General features: G+C 40.5%; 1 protein-coding gene across 4 annotated transcripts in view; it reads left to right on the top strand.

Moving 5' to 3' along the window:
• Positions 1 to 8,886: 8,886 nt before the first annotated feature.
• rhobtb4 (Rho related BTB domain containing 4) overlaps positions 8,887 to 22,424 on the top strand; it is a 39,665-nt gene continuing 26,127 nt past the window's right edge. Inside the window, exons 1-2 of one of the 4 annotated variants that reach the window (XM_082553480.1) lie at positions 8,979 to 9,070; positions 9,795 to 9,939. The gene's annotated coding sequence lies outside the window, so the exon portion shown is untranslated. Of the gene's footprint in view, positions 9,103 to 9,430; positions 9,725 to 9,794; positions 9,940 to 22,424 lie in introns of those variants that run through there. The other 3 variants (XM_082553481.1, XM_082553479.1, XM_082553477.1) reach the window with 3 other exon arrangements.

The following is a 22,424-nucleotide window of genomic DNA, read 5'->3' as shown; positions in this document are numbered from 1 at the left end:
GTTTCATGCGTAAAATAAAGACACGGGTACATTAAACTTTGTCATTTTTTTTTTTTGTCATTATTTTTGATTGTAGGCTTCCAAAAGGTTTTGGTATGTTAATAATATTCTTTGATCCAGTTTCTTTGAACTTAAACACATATATGATAAAATCCAAGTGAAATTATTTACTTATGTTCTTATCTTTCATAATTTAAATTAAGAGTCATAGAACATTTTAACATTTTAAAGAAACTTCTTATACATCTTTCAGTTATGTGGTAAAGATAATTACTACTCTTTTGCCACCCACAAGTGACTGTGTCGCATTCTAACTGTTTAGTTAATCATTAAACACTAAAATAAACTTTTAATTCTTTTCTATGATGCAACTCGGTACTGGCCCTGCCTTTCCACAACTTGCAAACTTGCCTGAATGATCTTCCCTCATTTCACTATTTAGCTTATTGAAAAATAGAAATTGAACACATAGTCATGCAGACGCTGACCATTTAAGTATAGTCCATTATATAATCACTATTAGTAGGACGGTCCTGACCTCAACACACAGACACTTTCTCTTTCAAACACGCACACACAAACACACCACTTGCATATCCCCAGTAACGTCAGTTTGATTGCATGGGTAGGCAATGGGACTTAAAAGCATTAGATTAAAGTAAAATAAACATGATCAGACCCTGCCATCTGCACTGGGATGGCATGGTTGCCTAGCAGTGGGCATTGTTTGGCTTGTCTGACGCTGATGTGCTGACGCTGGTGTGTGAGTGCGCGTGTGTTTATGTGTATGTGTCCATATGTGCAGATGGCACCTTTCAAATGATGATGACTTTATTTTCCAAACAGTGTTTCAAATAAAATCAGTCTTGTCTCAAATTCGGCACGCGACCTTTGAGCATACTTTAAATGTGCTTAATACAAGGTTTCATTATGGCAAATAGTTTGTTCTAAGAATAGCGACAGCTGGTGACAGCTGAATATTTTTTTCGTTTTCTTACCTCTTTTAAACCACACAGTTCAAAACAGATTTTATCATAAAGATAACTCATTTGACTGTGAGACTAAACTACGATGGTACTGCGATATGCCACACCTTCAAAGCTGGTGTGTTTTAGACCTTTGCTTTATGAAATAGATTAAAATTTGGTCATTTGTAATCCCTAAACACCTCTCACCCTCCTCTCATTACCAGCGTGTGGGTGAGAGAGTTATTGAGTCTCAAAATAGAGTCGCAGCAATAATAACAGCGATATCCTGGCAACCCTTATCGTTGTGCTCTGTCAGTGAGACTGCTAATAGGGTTAATATGAGAGAGATAAATGGACATCTTCAGGGCACAAACTAAATTCAAAACACATCAACATTTCCATCAGCTGTCATCATACGTTTGTTCATTATCTCTCTGGATCTATAATAGCCATGTGTACATTTTATTTGCATTGCTCGTGTTGCAGGGACACAAATTTGGTTACACAGTCACATTTTTTTGTTGTTGGGTTTAGGTTAGGTTTAGGGTGAAGGAAGTAAGGGTTACATATACATAAGGAAATGAAAATCAGAATCAGAATACTTTATTAATCCCGAAGGAAATTAGGGTTACAGCAGGCAGCACGCTAATGGCGCATGCGCACTTACAAAGGAACCTTCTGACCAACTTTACACAAACATCACATTGGGGAGACATGTCAGTAAGGTAGGCTGATAGGAAAAAAAAAACAACGAAAATACATAACATGAGGTAAGAGGAGGAGAGAAAAAACTCCACTCAGACTGAGCTCCTAGTGGGAGAGGGATGGTGACGGACTAAACTGTCAATATGAGGTCAGTACCACTTCATGTTATATGAAGTGGTACTGACACGAAACTGTTGGGTGGTGTGTGCATACTTGGAAACTAAGGCCCAAAAGTGAAAATGCACCATCCATTGGTTATGTAGTATGCTAACTGAAAACCTAACGTTAAACTAAATCAAATCAGTTCACCAAAGGGTTCAAAAAGGAGCATTATAGCAGGCCCTTCCTCTCAGCAGTTGTTAGACTTTATAACCATGTATAATGTGTAATTAATTCATGTGTAAACTAAAAAGATTTAAATAGTAAAATTCAGATGTTGCTCTTGTGTAGTGCCAATGCTACCTCGCATAGTGTAGTCTCGTAGGCTCTCCTGTTTCACAGCCCAAACCGGTCAAGGATCTTCTGTTCCGCTCTTGTGTGAATTTTCTGTCTATGCAAGTGTCAAATATATTTGGGCAGTTCTTTCCTGACAAGTTAAACAAAGCTCAGTCTATCTAGGGTGAGAACATTTAGCGAAACCAATATTGCAACTTTAAAAAATTCTTTAGACACTGTATTAGCTTCTTCCCCATGGTAAGCTACTTTCTACATCAGGGTTATAGTAAAATTTCCAGCAATTTGCTGCCATTGGGGTCATCTTTACTGTTGCATACTGTTGGACTATCTAGACCATTTTCTTTCTTTTTGTCTTGGGTGTGTTGGCTATATGACGTACTGACCATATTTATCAAACATTCCCTTCCTGTTCTGTATGTCAATATAAATGCTGCGGAGCAACAGCTGCATACACATTAAAATCTTACTAGATACAATATAGTGCATATCCACATCTTCAAAACCTTAAACAGCTTGTGTCAGGTTGATTTAAATTCTAACTGTCTGGTTTTATGTCAGCGTAATATCAGCCTTGCTTTTGGTTAACTCACTAGAAACTTGAGCCTCTGTGACTCTAATGTAAAAGACTACTCACTTAAGTAAGTCCCACAATATCATATATCAATCTGCTCACAGTATGTGGGGGAGAGCGAGTCTGAGAAACAGACGAATCTTTGGTTTAGAGAGAAATGCTGAGTTCTTGTGCTCTGCTTTACCTGCAGCAATGGCTAAGAAAAAGAAGAAGAAATATCATTAAAAAAACAGCTGTCATTGTTTATATATGAATTGACCCAGTGGCAGCTTTCAAAAAGTCTGAAAGCTGCAACTAGTTTCATAGATATTCTCTGCAGACTGAAAAAGAGCACTTACAGCAGAGGATACAACTTCCCAGTAACTCCTGTCTTCAGTGATAACCCAGTACCTGTCCCTACTACCAAGCCGGCCTTTTTCCTTCTGGCCAGTACGCAGTAAATGATATGTGATTAAACACAAAGTGGCAAATGAAGCGGAAGTACAAACACTGCAATCTGCTCATTTCTCCTGAGAAAACAGTTGTCCCTCAGTGAAAAATGCAGTGACCCACACACCCTTTCATTAAGGTGGTCACCTTCACAGCGCATGCTAAAGAGGAAACAAGAGAGAGGACTGCCATGACACCATACTTTCCTGTAGTCATACTATTAATTTAGAGCCATAAGGATAAAAATCACCCAGGTTTTAAAACTTGGTTACTATAACGCCCTCTGGTAGAATCTCAAACCTCCAGTTCCCCGTTGAGCGTCATAAGTAAAAAAATAGATGGAGAGGGATATAGTTATTATTTTTTTAAGAAAGAGGTGAGAAAACAAAGACAGGAAGATAAAGATAAAGAATAAGAAATTGCGGTTTGTCTGTAAAATGCAGCCAATGAATATTAGGGCAGAGGTAGCTGTGCTCATCCCTGTTTCCATGGTGACCTGAATGTGCTGTCGGTGCAGTGACGCCAGTCTGGAGCATTGCGTTGCATGAGCCACACGTGCCAATGCCCAGCTGACAGCAGCGAGCATACGCCTGTATCTATTCATAGGACCCAAGTGATGCTCTGAAGGGACACGGGCAGCCTGGAGTTCTGGCCAAAGAGGCCAGGTGTCCAAACCTGGATGAGTACGGACCCAGACCGAATGCTACCCTTCATCCTTGATGGAGGTGCTTGGAGAGAACGTGGGAAGAACACATAGCAGGAGTTCTGTCATTGCCTCTTTGATCTTTGTCCTCACCAACAAATTGACCCCTGACCCCTTTTTTTGAGGTTTCTAAACAGATGACACAGGTACAGCATGCATATGCGCATGTCCAAAAACACAAAATCAAAAAGAGGAAAAGCAAAATATTTACAAACTCGATGGGGTAATGAGCATTTGTTTGAGGTACACTTATTCAGTTTTCAAAGTCACCTTTATTTTCTCTTAAACTGACTGTTCACATACTGGTAATATACAAACACACTGTGATTACCCACCATATAACAACTTGGTGAAAAAAAACAAACAAACCCTCATCCCTGAAAAATGCGCAACAAGTCCAGTTGTGAATTTCCCTCACTGCCAAATATTCCACAGTCAACGGTTAGTGGTATTATAACAAAGTGGAACCGATTGGGAACAAAAGTAACTCAGCCATGAAAGGGTAGGCCACATAAAATCAAAAGCAAGGTCACTGGATGCTGAGGTGCATAGTGCAGAGTTCGCCAACTTTCTGCAGAGTCAGTTGCTACAGATGTCCAAACTTCATGTGGCTGAAAAGTTTAATTATATATATTTTTGTAAATGTAAATATTGAAAATATGCTCCAAACTTGCTCTGCAACTCTGCGTCCCCTCCACTGATGTTAAAGCAGACCGCTGCTGTCCATGTAAAACATTTGAGAAGTGTTCTACTGAGAAGATATTAAAAAATAATCCTATAATCATCTAGAATTTAAGCAGTAAGTCTCTTCTGAAATCCCCTAGATTTAAATATTTTACGAGTAGAAAACAATAACTGCAGCACATAGTCAAACAGTTGTAATTTGCCATCACAACACGTGGTCTAGAATGTGATATCTTTAGCAAGAGTGCTTGAAACACCAAGTCAGTGCCCCTTTTGTGAGCAATTGTTCAGGCTCAATTGGTATTTCTCTAACACCGCTTTGTGCGAGATCAAGCAGAAAAAAAGCAGAGGCTCTGTGGCAACGAGAAGCCCATTGTGGTCCGTCAGCCTAAAGTTAGCTTTCGGTGTGATGTCTGGTGTCAAAGGCCATTGTGGTTCCTGACATACTACAGTGAAGGGACAGAGCTGCTGAGTGCAAATGATCTGTGCAGGACTTTTTTGTGAGTGTGTAGCTAGTTGTGTATCGTATTGTTAAGGCATATTTTTATGTATTGGAGGTGCAACACATAGGCAAAATGTTTTTGTTTGTTGTATATAGCTGACATAGGACTTTCAGACCTTTGGGGTCAGCAGTTTCCCCCCTTTAGGAAAGGGACAGAGTGAGAGATGAACCATGTGGATCCCCTATTATGCCCCTATTGTGCCCATGCAGCTGCATAAATAGTGCTATTGCAGAGGCCTCTGGCAATTCAAAAGTGCTGTACAAGACACTTTGAGATAAAGGTTTGGTAGACCCGTCTACACCATTAGGAAGAGAAGAGACGTTTTGCCCAATTAAAGCAGAGAAGTTGACAGATTCAATACACTTATAGTCTCATGACCTTCAGTGTGGCATGTATTTGTATCTATAGCCATCTTTATTTCCATCTGCAGTCTAGTAGAAAAAGAAAGTTTACCCTCTTTCAATTGTAAGGGTTTTTGTATCAGGACATTAACAAAAAACTATCTGGAGTTTACCAGGTTTTAAAGGTGGGTAAACACAACTGCACATGACAAATTAGACTGTTTTTATTTATTTAATAAAAAGTAAGCCAAAAACAAAATACACCCTTACTGCTTAAGAATGTACACCAATCAGGCATAACATTATGACCACTGACAGATGAGGTGAATAACATTATCTCGTTGTACCTCTCACCTGACCCCCTCTGTACATATTAACAATGATTTTAAACCAGATATTTCAAATTTGAATTCATCTCTCCATAAAACCTGTTGCCACTGATTTTCAGTCCAGTTCTTGTGTAATTGGGCCTATTCCCCCTTTCCCCTTTCTTAAGAATGGCTTCTTGGTAGCAAAGCCCTTCTACTGACACTATTTCTGGTGAGGTTTCAGTGAACACTAGATGGATCAACTGAAGTGTGTCAGGTCTTTGCTGGATTTTTTTCCCTGTTTCTTAAGGATATGACTTTCCAACATTGTTTATTTGCTGTAGTCGCTCAAGCCTGTCACTCTTTCCTTTGTTCTTCACCAGTCTAGTTTCTGCAAATTTCCCGCCAAGCCAGAATGTCTAGTTTTTGGCTAATAGCTCTTTGGGAATCACCTTGTTGGTAAAATGATTCTTTTATGCCTTGATAACTGTTTAACATTGGCAAACTATTGAAATGGGTACAAAGTCTGCGTTTTTGTGAAGGGCTGCTAGTAACAAGAGCTAAAGATACAATTTAAAATAGATTCCCTGCTAAGCGGTCTGTTATGAGTAGACACAACACTGATTCATCCCTTGGGTTAGATGTCTTTTTATGCTTGAATGGTTCATAGGTCAAACATTTCTTTGAAAATGGTCAGGTACAGGGACTAGAGTGAAAATAAATGACTTTGTGTATGCGTATTATAGTTCAGAGAAGTTGTAGCATGTGTGTTCACAGATGTGTGTTGTATGTGTGTGCATGTGTTGTGTTTGTGTTATAATTCACAGTAGTGGTTCTTCCCAAGTGTACTAAGAGTGCGGCTACAGCATGATGTGACAACACCCGCCTGCACATATGTGAGCATCTGCTGGCCATAGCTTGAGGACGGTTGCTTAGGACTTGCATGCATGCTGAGGTAGGAGCAAGCCTGGGCAAGTTCCTTTCCCTTCACAAGACAATAGCAGCTCAGATGCCTGGCTGAGAAGGAGTTTTAGGGAATCTGTGAGAGACAAGGGCCTCTCACACTCACTCAATTTCCTGACATTTATGCTTTTGCCAAAAAGAGAATATACAGAGAAAAGACCTCTATTTACAGAAATGCTGATGACAGGTGGGGGTCAAATACTTCACTGACAATTCAAAAAAACAAGTTTATGGTGAAGAATAAATTGAAGTGATCATTTTTTCCTGTTGTGTTATATTGTACATTACCTTCCACACAAAGGTGTATTTTTATAAACACTTGTAATATTTTCAAATTTGATTTGATTTGTTTTGATGAAAGTGCAAGTACAAGTTGTAAGCTAGGACTGATACCATTTTATTTCATTTTATTTAACTTTTAGCAGTTATTCATATTATTATCACTGGAACTGTGTACCCTTTTGACTTTTATCCTTTTATCCAGTTTGTAATAAAAGCTCCCAATTTTAAGCATTTCACGCAACTATGTTTAAACACAGTGGCAGTGAAAATACTGAATCTTAAATCCTGAAGGTTACACAAACTGACCCAAATGACGTGTTGCTTTGCTTATTTAGCCTTACATCTTCACGGTTGTTCAAAGAAGGTGAATTGTTCCTAGAAGACTGTTGGCTCACCTTGTTGCTAAAATAAAAAAATACAACTAGGTGTGAAAAAAATAAATGAGTTGACTAATGTTGGAAAAAAAAATGTAGACCATATATATACAGTCTTTAATTTTTGCTTGTGCTAATGGTTAGATTTGTCAATACAAGAAGAATGAAGAGATATTTGGTGCATATGTTTACTGAGGCTTGGGCGTTCATTGAGATTATGAGTCTGCTGCCTTAACAACAGGTTTGGTTTTGTATCGTAATACTTGTCCTTAACTTTTTAACTATTGCCCCCATAAATACCCCATACAGTGGTGATAATACTGATAACACTATCCCAAACACTAGTAAAAAAACAAACAAACTACTGAACCTAATGGTAAAATTAATTCTTAAAATAAAATGTCTATCTGACAGAACCAAGTGCTAAATGGGCAACTGAAGTGTCTGAATAACAAAGACAGAGAGCACTAATGGCAGCTGATTGACTAGTGATGAATTGTTTCTACTCAGAAAAAACTTCAACCTGTATTTGTGGAACAATGGCTCTGTAGCCAACATCCTCTCCAAAGAGTGACTATACAAGACCTTACAATAGTGTTTTGCTACGCCAAAACATCCCCCCAAATAGTTTTGAACTTGGGTGAGTAGTGGAAAGAATAAAAACAAAGGTGTAAACAGTTTCAGCCATATTATGAACTACATGGACTTCCACACACAGACTTGTTCAGGTGCATATGCTGAAGTCAGCTATGTTACTATCTATCTATCTATCTATCTATCTATCTATCTATCTATCTATCTATCTATCTATCTATCTATCTATCTATCTATCTATCTATCTATCTATCTATCTATCTATCTATCATTCTGACAAAATATTTCAATAAGTGGCAAGAGGGGGTGGGATAAATCCAACTGCAACACCCATTATAGAAAATATTTTATAAAGCTGTCAAGGATAATCTATGAGGAGTTACAAATACATTAAAATGTTGAAAGACTGTGTTATATGGTGTAAAGTTGAAAGCAACCTTGAACTCTTTAGTGCCCTTCGCTCTATGTTCATGAATCAAACAAAACACCCAACTTTGAACTTGACCTTCATTTTGATCCCGGATACACACTTGTTAAGTTTGTGACTCTGCATCTTACGTGTCAGATTATTAGTGTTTAAAATGATGTTTTATTTATTTATTTAGGTGTTACAATTTTAATTATACTAGAATACATAAACAGTACTAAGCAAAAGACGTAAACTCACACATCCTATAGTCACTATGAAGACCACGATGCTTGCGTAGTGCTGACGTTTTTTCCCCAACCATCACGTTTACTATGGTAAAACACTCATCACTTCATACTCACACGGTGAGATCTATTTTATTTAAATGGCTACAAATTCATAATTCAGCACCTTAGACACAGAGATATAAGGCATGACTTTCTAAACGAATATTATAGCCATTTTCCCCTTAAGGAGCACTGTGGTTGTTTTACTACCTCCTCACCCAGCGAGCAGTCTGGTCTGGAGGCTGGCACTCGCTTTGCTTTATGAATGGATGGGTGTGGCGCTTGTGACAAGCAGTGATGCAGTCATCACTGTGCTCGTTGATAAGCGCTGGCGTGCTGTCCATGCAGGATGGTTTGGAGTGAAGCACAACTGGGTTCTGCCACCGCCTGGGAAAGACAACGCGGGAAGGAAAGGGGAGGAGAAGACAGAGAGAGAGAGACAGCGGCGACAGTCTACTCCCCAGCAAGGACCAAACTTCTGGCAAGGGATTCGGTGAGACGGGGGACTAAAAGATAAAAGTGCGGGTGAGATAGAACAAAGGGCAAATGCACTTTTATTTAGGGATATGCTGTTTAGTTATAGGCGGATTACAAATAAATAAAAATGGAAGAAATATAAATCAAGACAGAAAAGATCGAAACGGGGCTGATGCCACGAGGATGAAATGTATGCCAGAGACGCTCGTACGTCTGCGACGTAAAGTGTAATATTTTAAGAAACAAACAAAATAAAATAAATTTAAAAAAAGAAAAAAAAAAGAAATAGAGTAGTTCAGCCATGATTCTGCTGGGTAAAAACAGTCAGACAAAAGAAAGCAGGGGCAAGGTTCCCCTCCTCCGTGTGTTCCCTCCTTGTAGGTGTGACAGAAACAACAAAGGGACGTGGAAAAACTCGCATCAGGACCACAGGCTCACAACTACCCAGACAGATCCCGGAGCACAATAGCAGGGGTCTGCAAACAAGAGCATGTCTGCAGGTTTTGCAATATGCAGCAGTCTCCGTGTAATTGCATTTCTCCTGGCGTCTCTCGGCTACAACAGTCGGGAGTATTTTTCTTCTGTCAGCTCTGGCAGATCTTTACACGAAACGAAAGCGATGATTTGAGGAATTTCAAGTGCTGAACCGGAGGAGCAAGTGTTAAAGCATGTGAGTTATGATTAGATGTTGTCATCCCGAGGAATGCTCTTAAGTGATCGCAATTGTTTGTGCCTTGCAGTTTAATGGGGAGAAGCGAGAGACGAGCGCTGCCCAGAATAAAGCGAATGGAGTAGAGCAGCGGAGAGGTGTGAACTTAAAGTGGACGTCGAAGGGGGGAAATAAAAGAGCCCTGAACTGATTGCAGAAGCGAATGTGTTTCAAAGGTAGGAGATTACAGGGATTGTTGCACATGCTACGTGTATTGCCATGCCATTTAATCTGTATGCTCGCTACAGAGCAGTTCACAGTGCAAGACCACATGTGGACAGACAGCAAAGGGTTGCATAACGATTCAGTTAGTTTGGGCTGTTCAGTGTATTGCGCTATCGACATATCGCAGGCTGAACTAGAATAGCCTCCGTTTTGAACTTCTCCGAAAGCTTTTTGGGAGGTTACATAAGTTATCTTAGAGGGGGTGTACTGAACAAACACTTGAAAAGTAATTGAAATTTTACTTTATCTTTTTATTTGTAGATCTTCCTATAGAACCCCCCCCCCCCCCACACACACACACACACACAAAAACACTGATTTGCACAGCACTGATGAAACTTTGTGACCTACCTAAAAGGGCAGTTTGGGTTTTTGTTTTTGGCAAGTGGAAGTTCTACCTTATACTCTTCCCACTTTTCTTTTTGTGGTAAAAAGGGGGAAGAACTGCACAGATCATCTTGTTTAGCTGTGCTCTACTGTAAATCCCAGTTTCTTCTGCCATATGGTGATGTTCCCTGCAACTGCTAGTTTGCTTAGCTTGGTTAAATACAGAATTAGATGTGCTCACCACCTGCAGAAGTCTGGATACATGAGTCAAGCTTAAAGGAATAGCTGCAGAATGGAGTCACTTAGTGTCTACAGAGCCAAACAGTGATTCGCTGCAGTTACTGGCCAAAGCATGGAAAGAAAACTGGTTTCTCTGACAACAGTCGAAACACCCTCCCTCCCCCCCTTCATCAACCACAATAGAAGCATGGTGAAAATGTGGTGGGTGTAGGGATGGTGTGACAAAAGTTGACATCAGTTCCTCCACTTTTCCCTCGCTGTTCAGTGTTTTTTCTATCAGCTGTGGAATTTGAACCGTTCTTCCTTTTGGGGTGAGGCCCTTCCCTGCGTCTGCTCAGAGGAGTAGGATGTCTCAGTAGATGCGGTGCATATGTGTTTGTGAGTGTGTGTTTAAGTAAGTGTGTGTGGGTAACTGGGGCTTTCCAGTAGAATTGCACACCAAACATTCTTGGCTGTCGAATGGCTGACTAGCGCGCCAAGTCCACACAGCTGGGAATCGTATAAGAAGAAGTGTCTTTGTGTGATCTGGGCAATACGACGCACATGCACAGTCACATGCGCGCACATGCTCATGCACAGAACTAAAACACACAAATAGTCTGCTTTAAGCCTGCACCTCGGCTCAAGAACAATTTGAATAGTTGGTGTCTGTGAGGTGCATGTGTGTGTGTGGTAGGTGTATTAGATGTAACTAGTAATAAAGTGACGCTCACACACACGCTGGTGGAATTCAACATAACTCTTCACACACACAGAATGGAGAAAATATAACAGAGACTCAGTCATCCTGCAACAGTGTCTTCTTTTCCCAGCACCACATGATGTTTGTCCTCTTTAGTAAGTTTTGAACAGAGAAAACATGGTGGTGGTGGAGGTGGTGGTGGTGGGATGGAGAGGGAGGGTGGGAGGGCAAAAGAGAATAAGAGAAGGGATTGTGCTGGCGATGCCAATTGTACAGTTTGTTTCTTATTGGCTGCTTCTCTGGTTGTTGTTGTTGTTGTTGTTTTAAATGGCGTGTCAGTGAGCAAAGAATGTGTATGCAAGAGCAGAATGCAGAGTGAGAAAGAACATAGGCCTTTGTCTGCTGGGAGAAGAGAAGAGAAGCAGATTGTATCAAATTAATATAGGAGAAATTGAGCTGTAGAGGGAAGAAAAAGGAGAGGAGTTCAAAGAAGAGGGACACGAAGAGGTTTCGGCCATGGAGGAAAGAGTAAAGCAGGCTGAGAGAGTGAGAATGAGAAATTCTGACAGAGTCCTATTCCATATTATTGTAAACATGAAGGCAGAACCCTTCTTTTTCTCAGATCTGTCCTGTTTTCTGTTTGAACCAAGAAGCTGATAAAGGAACGATTTCATTAGAAGAAATGAAAAGAAAAAAAGAAAAAAACCAGATAAGTTAACAACTGGCTCTTCTTCTTCATCACAATCTGTTCAAAAAACAAACAAAACATCCCTTTAGAAATGATCTCTTTCCACATGTTGAACATTTGCCTTATGATAATCAGCTGCACCGTGTCCCTAGCACTCGCTGATTTCTTTGTACTTGCGAGTGTGGCTTGGTGCGATTACTTTACAGATTGAAACTGCTCATCTGAACAAAGTTCTTTTTGTACAAAAAACTGAATGTCTACATTATATGATGCATACGGGAAGCAAAACACACATTTGCAAGGCCAGAGAGTCTGTGCGTGAGGGAATATGTTTTAGTTGTGCGAGACTTGGATAAGAAGGTGTTGTATCATCAACAAGGACGGACCGGGGTGGGACAGGACCACACGATCAAACGAGAGTAGATAAGAGAGCTGGCTGAATTCAGAGAGGGTGTCTTTGTCCATTTGTGGTTCCTCAGATAGCTCCAGGCTGGATTGAGGCCAGGGGCTGACAGGGGTTGTGTCTAGAGATCTGAGATCGCTGCACTGATAGGAAGGCATATTACACAACATCACTGCTGAAAGAATACGATTAAGGTTTTTGGTTTCAAAGGTTTTATGCTGCAAAAGTCATTTTGTTTGTGGTATTTTAACTTTTAGATTTTGGCTTTTCCAGATGTGCCTTGGATTCAGTGCCCGTCATGCAGGAAACGCTGCCTGCCACTGCATTGTGTGGCTGCAAAATGACAGATTACCAGAGAGCTGAGGTAGGTTAGGGCCACCTAAAATTATAGCTGAAAAGAAACTTCCAAAAAAAAAAACGACTAGTGGACTGATATTTGAAACGGCCGTGAGCTAACAGTGGCTCTGACAGTCTGGCATGCAGAGACACATATAGATTGTTCTGCTTTTACACTCCTCAACCCATGCTATAGTTTCTCCATTTCTCTATTTAATCACATCTCTTGCTCGTTGTAACCTGTTGTCCTGTTTCTATTTTGCTGTGTGGAAACTTGGGTGCGTGTGTGTCTGCATGTGCATCCAGGAAAGGATGGCGAGATATTCTCCCGAGACCAAGTGGCACCATTTGGTGGCTTGGCTGTACTGCGTCTCTATTTATGTTCATGCTTGTGTTGTGATTGTGTCCTGGTCGTACGGCTCTATCACTGTGACGACTACATCTTCCTGTGCAACTGTGCATGATTATGCATGCATAGTTTTGCATGTGTGCAAGGCTGTATGCAATTTGACCCCTGGAAATCTTTCTTTAGCATCTGCTCCTCTCATTTGTGGCAGAAAGCCGATCCCTTTTGGTGAACTGGCTCCAGCATCATATGACTGACCAAACTGCGATGATGTTTTGGAGTGCGCGTGTTCTGCAGTACAAAATGACATTGCATATCATAACAGGTTGCCTTTTGGCTATTGATGTATATGTGTGGAGTTGTGTGGGTGTGGCTGTCTCCTTGCATCGCCTACAGGACGCTCTAAGCACCTCCCAGGCCCGAATGGGCCCGCGCAGCTCCATAAATCTAGCTCGTGTTGCTCACACAGCAGTAATCTCTAGCGTCTTTTATTTTCGATGCCTGCAAGCCTGGAACTCTGTCTCCTTATCTTCCTGTTTGTTTTCACATCTTTCCTTTCCTGCCTGTCTATCCATTCATAACAGCAATTTGGCTTTCATTAACTAAGGATGGGGGGAAAAAAACAAAAACCAATTAGCACCTACATTGCCAGAAGCTCTCCTTGGGTTACAGAAAGTGACATAAAGAAAAGGAGAGTTTCTCTGAAGTTTCGCACACATATTTGCTCATTTTAGCATTGTCCTCCACTCAATTTCTGTCCCCACTTGTTTTAAAGAGGACACTTGCAGTGTAAAGATGATTTTTCAGTTATTTCTTTAGTCATTCTAGCAGCTTTCCCATCACAGGGATGCATCCAAAAAATCTTTTAATGCAGTCAAACACAAGACCCACAAATATAGAAACAATGACTCACACAGTGAAGCTTTTAAACTCCAAAAACCAACATTTCCAAACCACACTGTATAGACATAAACAGACTGACACATACATATAGTATCTGTCTCGTCTAGTAATAGCCAAACGCAGATTCTCAGAGAGCAGAACACCCAAGGGTGCCGTTCCTGCTAATCCAGGTCAGACCAGCTTCAGTCTTGGCTGAACCACCCATGAAACCACAGGATTTTTAATCTGTAATTTTGCCTGTGCTTGTGCGGTTGGCTGTATTTAAGGTGTTTCCTTGCATGTCTTCTTTGACACGTACACATTGTTGCCCCGTGATCGCCCTCCACGTGCCATTTATTCGAGCGCTGCCCAATTTTTTGCTGTTTCAGAATGATGCAGCATGTCTGACTGATGCTCTCTCGGCTCTCTGTCTGTCTCGCTTTCTCACAGTCAAGGACACACACACACACACACACTCCAGAATAAATTAATCAGATATGATAACTGATAGAAGCAAACGCGATGTATGCAGGACTGCAGTGTCTGTGGTTTGTTTCCTCATGAAAATTGGAAATTGACTCATCACATATTATGTGGTGTGGCTAGACATTTTAAGCCATGTTCTATTTTTAGTTATTGCAATACAGGGATCTTTTCCTTCATTTAAATCTATTGAGGGGAAAAACAATAAAACACTGAGTCATGTAGGTTGAGGTCAGACACAGCGGATCACAAAATACAATTTAAGGGTTAGACAATAAAATCTGGTTTATCACCTGTGGTCTTCTTAAAGCAGACAGTTTGGAAATTGTTGCACTGACTGGCAATGAAATATTCTCGGTCTTTGTTTCTGTCTCTCTCTGTCCCACTGGAATACATCACCAGAGTTAACATAAATATTTAATCATTTTATTATCTTCATTCCTGTTTAATGGCCCAACATACTTAATAGCAATGCACTCAACAACATCAGAGGCCAGGTTATACAAAAATATTGACTTCTTGAGTCTTGTTAAGCTCCATTATGGTTTTCTGGTCAGCTGTCTTTTAGTTTCATCTTTGAAAGAGAATATCTTTGTGCTTCATCTTAACATTTATTTGGTTGAAATGACCTGTGCCCACAAGTGGCTAGGATTAGCTGGTATCATTGATGGTGGAGCATCCAAAAGAGCCTAACCCCACGCCCTTAATCAAACGATTAAAACTTGTGTGGCCGTGCTATGGCTTAGCAAATTAATGACATGTGGTCACAGTGCGTGGTGATAATTGCATGCTGGTTGTATCATCAGGCCATGGCACAGCGGTGTGGAAATAAATAAAAAGGAACCGCTAGTATAGATTTTTCCATCACTATTTTGGGATGCCTCTGTACACGGGATATCAGCTTTGTTTCTGCGCACACATTTGCTGTCTTATTTAATGACATTCCTGCATTTGGAGATTGCATGATGACCTCCTTTGCGATACAGCCGAGCAGCGTGTGTAGGATACTCCAATTTAGTGCTTTTAGGTGAAAATCATATCTCTTCATTTGATGATTTTTTTTTCTTTTTTTGAGATTTCAGGCCAGCTGACGGATTACATGCCACCTGCACTGCCTGAGAAAATGCTTTGACCACTCGGGATTATAAAACCCACTCAATGGGCTGAACTGAATAAAATTAAAAATGCATTGCTATCGAGGTAAATGCTTTATCTGTGAGATGCAAGGGTTTTACCTAACAATTCGTTTGTTTTTGTTTTGTTTTCTCAATTCTAATACAATGCGAGGAACTCTGCAGAGCAGCGCAACTAGATAAATGATATGCAGGTTATTTGAAGTAAACACAACAAAGGGCCTTCCTGTTATGCCATGGTGCTCTGTAATGTGGCTATCTGACTATTTCTGAGTCTCCCTGTGATTTTTTTTTTTTTTGTTGCTGTTTACACTTATGCTCTTCCCCTCCTCTCTATCTTCATATCTGTTTCTTTATGTAAGCAAGTGTCTTTTAAATAGAAGCAGATGGATACTGCATTAGGCTGATAGCAATATGGATATTGCAAGAAAAATGGAAGCGAGGATGAAAATGTGCATTATATCAAACATAGAAATGTTACATTAACACGCTCATTTACAATATTTGACAAGGATCTTTCAGTTTTCAAAAGAGAACACACAAAGTTATATGTTTTTACAATTTAACAAATTAAATGCCACACATAGCAGTTGGAATATTTTTGATTATTAAAAGAAAATAATGAAAACTCATAATCCAGCCGACATGTTTGACCTGTGGTATGGGCTTTCATAGGTAGAATTTCCTAAGCTGTGGTGTTTGCAAGCCAAATAGATTAGGAATCTCTGATACACAGTATTTTGCAGAGTGAGCAGGGTTGATGTACTGACTTTGTGGAGTGTGATCTCGGCGGGCCTACAGTTCTGCTTTTCTGTGCCAGACTGAAGTCCAGAGGTGTTTGTCTTGGCTTCGTTCTCTGTTTGATCAGGCTGTTTTGAGAATACTGACTGACCTGTGCTGAGGCCAAATACATCTCTCTCCTCACAACTTTAGCATTTCCTTTGCCTCTGTCCCTTCTCTGTCCTATTGTCTCACAAGTTTAGAACTTTGAAACATTAAATTTAATGTTCATTTTCAAAATATTCTTAAACCTAGCAGTTTGAATTGGACCTTTTTTTCTTTTTGTACAAGATAAAGAACAAAATCAAAAATATTTTTTTTTTCTTTTTATTCATGCAGTTTTCAAGGGCCCAGTTTCCTTCTTCTTCCCCTTTTCTTGTTAGTTATCTGATCTTAACCTCACTCCAAAGTTTAGTCTTATATGTGGTTCAGAGAGGTCACTAATACTTCTAACCTTACCACGGGTAGTAGGGAAAATGTCAAGACCCACTTATAGATTGCATGTATTGCGAAAGAGACTCCATCCTTTGATCTGCTGTAAAGTGCTGGTCAATAAAACTCTTAAATGCCCGGTGTAGTGCATAGCACTCTGCACAACATAAATATCTGCATTCGCATGCATTTTGGCTGGGCGCGTTAAGGCTGAGAGAGCCTAAATATTTCCCATAAAACTATTACAAAGCACTAAATACTTTTCCCTTTTACAATGCATCATTAATTTCTAGTGTTTGGTGGCATTTTCTCTCATTCCTGCCAATAGATTTCTCAAATAATGTTGTTACTGCAGTGACTATCAACAAGGCAACCATGGTGAACCACAGTTACCTATGCAATAAATACAAATATTTAGTCCATTTGATAAAGGATAAAGAAAGGTTTCTCTTGGACTTGTAATCTCACACTAATGTTCAACACTTGTTCAGAAAGAAAAAAAAGAATCTCTTTAAGTAAATGTGCCAACGGATCACCGAGAAGTGCTACGCCTGCAGCACCATGCCTGTTTAATGGGTGGCGTTTCCTCTTTTATAAAGGATATAAAAATGTAATTCTAACAACCGATCTGCTTACTCTTTCCCTGCCATCACAATATTATTAAAATTAAGTAACACAGTATCCTATATACAACACTTTCCAAGTAATTCCCGATAAGATCATCACTGATCCCTGCTGATGGATTTACTAAAGGGCATACTAAGACAGTATATCAAAAGGATTATATCAATTTCAAGCTGACAATGAAAATTTTTCATGGATTATACACTAAACTTGTTCAAGGCAGGAAGGAGAATAAAAATCAATCATATCAACCATGGTGTACTAAACCTGGGCCTGTTCTCTATTCTTAAGTGTATTTTTAAATTATATGACATGCTAAATATGTTGCTTGCTTAAAGGAGTCAATCTCCTTCAAGGCTAAAGCCTCCTGACACTGGTTTCCTGTGCTAACCTAAATTCTGCCCTCAGCTTCTGAAGTTACTCCAGCTCTGGTCCTACTTCCTTCCCAGCCTCCATCCCCATTTCCATATCTGTCTCTGTGTCGTTCCTTAACCTGAATCTCACACCCCAGCTTCACATAATTTCCTGCTGCCCCCCTGACCTAAGTACCTAACTCATCTCCACTAGTGTAATACCCTGATACCTGCACAGCCTATGAATCCTTAGGGTCCTAATCGGCTTAGCCATCACCTGTCATGGTAACTAAAGTAATCTTTTTTTTTTTTTACTGGAGCATAATATATGCTCCATTTATCACAAATTAGTAAAAAGGACTCTTTATGTATCAACCTGTGCTCAGGTTTTCTGAGAGACGCCTTATATAAAAAGCTGCCAGCCCTGGTAAAATTAAAAAACACCCAGGTTGTACAGATATGTTTAGGTTAGAAATAGGGCTAAGTTTCCACCAAACTGAACTATCACTTTAAGAGTTCGGACCAACGGCTGAAGAGAGCCTTAATACGATTAGCCCTGGCACTTGACAGCTACAGCTTAAGAGGCACCTCCGTTGACCTGTGTGTCTGTCCAGCAGAGAGTGTACATGTGTATTTCCTTGCATTCATATATGATCTTAAGGTTGCCTTTTTAGAGCATCAGGGAGGCTGTTTGTCTGTCCGTGCACATACTCCTGTAAACCTGAATTGAACCAAAAGCCAACTTTTTTTTTTGTAAATCTTTATCTGTTACTGCATGCACTGGAGCTCAGTAAGCCATGCCTGTGCAACCTCAATCCCCCAAAGTCAGAATGCAGGAAGTACATAACTTCAAAGGCAGATGCATAGTCTGTCTTTATCGCAGAAGGTTTGTGCCACTCAAGAATTTACTTTTTCACTCTTCTGCATGTCAAAACCCCATATCCACCTTGGCTATCACTCACTGCTGTTTTGTCTCAGGCTGTGATTTTGGATAAAATAGGCTTACAAGCAAGGAATTTAAAACAAGAAAACGATTCAGCAAACACAAAGCCGATGGAATCACTGGAATTTGCCACTGAAGTGTTTTTACTTAGAACTGAGTACTGGGTACTTGAGGCTGTGCCAAAGACACTATATCCACAGAGAGACTTGAGTAACTTGACTTGAATATGATCTGCCGGTGGTTGCGATGGGCTATGGGGTTGTGGTTGGGTGCGCTAGATGCCGCATTGCTCTAACTGGGTCGTTTTGGCACTCTAGGGCTGCTAGTTGAGGACAGCGAGGAATATACAGCACCGTGTTCTTTTTCACTCCAGGCACTTCATTGCGAAAGCCAGGCACCACACTGTGAAACATTTAAGTTGGCATTAATATCATAATCAGAGGTCTGTTTATTCTCAGACAGACAGCAGGCAGTTAAACAAAGAGACCTTCCCCTCTCTCCCCACAATAAACCCTCAGTGGTGCCGCCCTCCTCCTCTTTCCTTTTCCCAGCCTCTCGCCCTGTCCTAAAGACACTTCACATTCCCAACATATTCAACCATCATGGCCCACCAGCATCAACAGCACAAACTTGACCTGGAAATATATCTGTATTAAAGTCGTTGAACATTTTTCTGCAGCCAAGCAGTCAGACTCAACAAGCTGCCGGCCCACATGTTATGACACTGGGGGAATAATAGCTGCAGACAAGTATGTCAACAGAAAGTTTTACCTCTTATATTGGGTCTGCTGCAGAACTTGAACTTTAGCAATTTAGCAGCTCAAACAAATTAGTCTATATTTATTCCTTCCAGAGACTGAGGGGGTGGTCGAGTGTGCATGTAAAAGAAAAAAAAAAAACAGTCTCAAAAATGCTAACGTGTCTGAATCAAGCAACATGGTGTGTGTTTGTGTGTGTGTGTGTGTGTGTGTGTGCGTTTAAATATAGCTGTTGTTTTTTAGTTTTTGTTTTACAAGGCATAAAAGATAACTAAGTATGTCTCCCTAACACAAAACACCATTTAAGCATTTTAATAGTCTATAATATCTTCTGACCAATCAATTGTCGCTTTCTTTAAAGGTTTCACTCGTTCGGTCACAAGCAGTGCAGTGACTTGTCTTCATTAGCGTGTAATAAAGCAATGACCACTGGTCCCACACATGTAGTTTTCCAGCTGGCTCATGATAAGGCATATTACTGATAACTTCGCAAGTAAACAATTCCTCCAGCCTCTCTCCCTCACTTCCTCTTTTGCGCCCTTGCCTGTCTGCCTCATTTTATACTTTGTCTCAGGCCTTATCTAGCGTTAAATGTTTTTCACGTAAACTCACACTGTGCCATCGCCCATCGCCAAATAGGCCGGCTGTTACAAAACACACTCTATTTCATGCCAGGGTGCCGGCTCTGGCAACACTCAGCCACTTCTCCATGCCACTCTGTGTATGTGTGTGTCTGTGTGAGGGAAAGAGAGAAAAAAGAGACAGAGCTTAACAGTGGGAATAAAAAAAACTGACATATTTGAATTTATGAGCTTTTTTTTTTCAATATTTTCCCACCATCAATCATGTACTGTAGAAATGCCAGTTTCCCACAAGCTCGTTTCACTAACGTTCACTTACTCCAGATTCACCTTTGACCTTTCATATCTGAATTTTCTTCCCAGAGAAGCAAATGCCACATTTTTTTTTCTTGTCCCTCACCTCTAAAACAAAATTGTATGACAAAATCATCCCGCTAGACACACAAGTGAATGCTCTCATCCTGTAGATCCACATATGGAGTGTAATGTTTGCTGGTGTGTGTGCTTTGATATGTGTGTGTGAGTCAGTGCCGAAGGTAGAATTTAATCTTTGATATCGTTATCAGTTCCAGGGTGATGGTGGACTGTTTGCAAGACCCACTGGAGCTCTGACCTACTTGTGTCAGTGAATAGGTTGCATAGGCTGTTTTTTTGTTAAGAGTGTGTGTGTTTGTTAGAGTTTTGGGAGGGTGTGCACTTAAAGCGAACTCTGTGTGGACACAGGGAGTGTGAGAAGCTGGGTGTTTTGACAGCTTTAGAACAGTTCCAGCACAGTGTTGGGGCAGGGGGTGAGCCGGCCTGTTGGATATATGAGTGTGCGGCGAGGGTGAGAATAGGGTCAGCGGAGGAGTGGATAGGAGGGGATGAGATAAACGCAAGAAAACACTACCAAAAAATGCTCGTTTTGAATTTCTTTATGAGTAAACATCTGAAATGAATTGATTCGAAAATTTATTGTTTGTTATCCCTTAGCAATACATCTGAAGAGCAAACCTTACCCCTTACTTGCAGTTAAAATAAAACAGATATTAGTCTTGAACTTTACTAAGCTTAAACAAAATGAATTATATCGAAATAAATGCATTTCAACATGCCATTCCTTCCTTTGGTTAAACCAGAGGAGCACTAAATATACTGCAGACAAAACTGAGCATTTGTCCAAGCAGCAAGACGCCTCTTTGCCGAAGCATTCCTGCCAAAAGAGTGATCTCAACCCATTCTCCCAACTTTAATCTCACCAAAGTGTAAAAGCTACGGGACTAAACTTCCCACACAGTTAATAAAAGACCCATAAAGCTTGTCTAACAAAACACAGTCCTTTTTGTTTTACTGTAGCTGAATGGGGCCAGACATCACCTCAGAATTGTGCTGCTTAAGAGTTCTCTCACAAGTACACCTCTCCCCCCCAAAAAAATAGGGGGGGGGGGGGGGGGGGGGGGGGGGCTCTCCACATTTCCTAAGCCCTCTCTGTGCCAGTGGTGTTGAACCCCTGCTTTCTCCAATGGCATTCCAGCCCATCTTTCATGCTGTTTCATTGTGGCCATGCCAGCCAGGTCAGGGGGCAGTATTTTCTCAGGGCTTCAAGACCGCATTGGAAAGATAGATATAAGACGTACCGTCTGACTATTTGTGCACTGAATTCCTGTTTGATTCCTGTTTGTTGTCGTTGTGTCTGCGTGTGTGCGTGATGTGCAAGAATCTACACGAACACAAACATTTTATATATGATTGCTGCACTTAGGTCAAATAACACACTGACCTTCTCTTTAAAATGCTTAATATAACTCAGTATGTTGTGACACCCATGGCTAACCTGCGATATAGAATCTGTCTCAAAGATGTAAGCTGCCTCTTTTGAGGTGGCTCCGAGTGACAGCACTGACTTGATGTAGCCGTAAGAGCCTGCGCCGCCTTTGTTTTAGAGATTACAGTACCAAACTCTGCCAGTAGATGTCCGTCTTCAGTCTTGCACAGCCTCCAAACAAAGTTGGCAGACTGGCTTTCAAAGATATTCACATGATCAAATTGGTGACTGTATCAGTATCCTAAGTGTGTCAAATAAGTGAAAGATAAAATGATGCCTATGACTATAGTGAGTGGCAGATGGACTGGTAAAAGCTCCTGCCTTGAAAGCAAACCTGCTAAAGTTTAAATTAAACATAGTTTTGCTTGAAGAAAACTGGAGGTATTTTGCTGACAAAGCAAAGCTCAGCATTCCAGCAGTAAATTCTTAGACACTGAGATCTTGGAAGATATGATAGCAAACGCTATGTATTCTCCTTGGTCCAGTCTGTGATCTCCTTTTTTACTGGCTTTAGTAGCAGTAGGCTACAGTTGCAACGTGGTAGTTGCTATGCCTGAAAACCCGGAGTAACCTTAGGAGAAAATTTCTCTCCATTGCCCATGAGTAATAATAACAGTCTTGCATTATTTACCTGGATAGAG

This window comes from Aulonocara stuartgranti (genome assembly GCF_965226115.1).
Source record: "Aulonocara stuartgranti genome assembly, chromosome: 12".
Lineage (NCBI taxonomy): Eukaryota > Metazoa > Chordata > Actinopteri > Cichliformes > Cichlidae > Aulonocara > Aulonocara stuartgranti.
The sequence above is the reverse complement of the archived record's forward strand: the minus strand, read 5'-3'. Positions and strand labels throughout refer to the sequence as shown.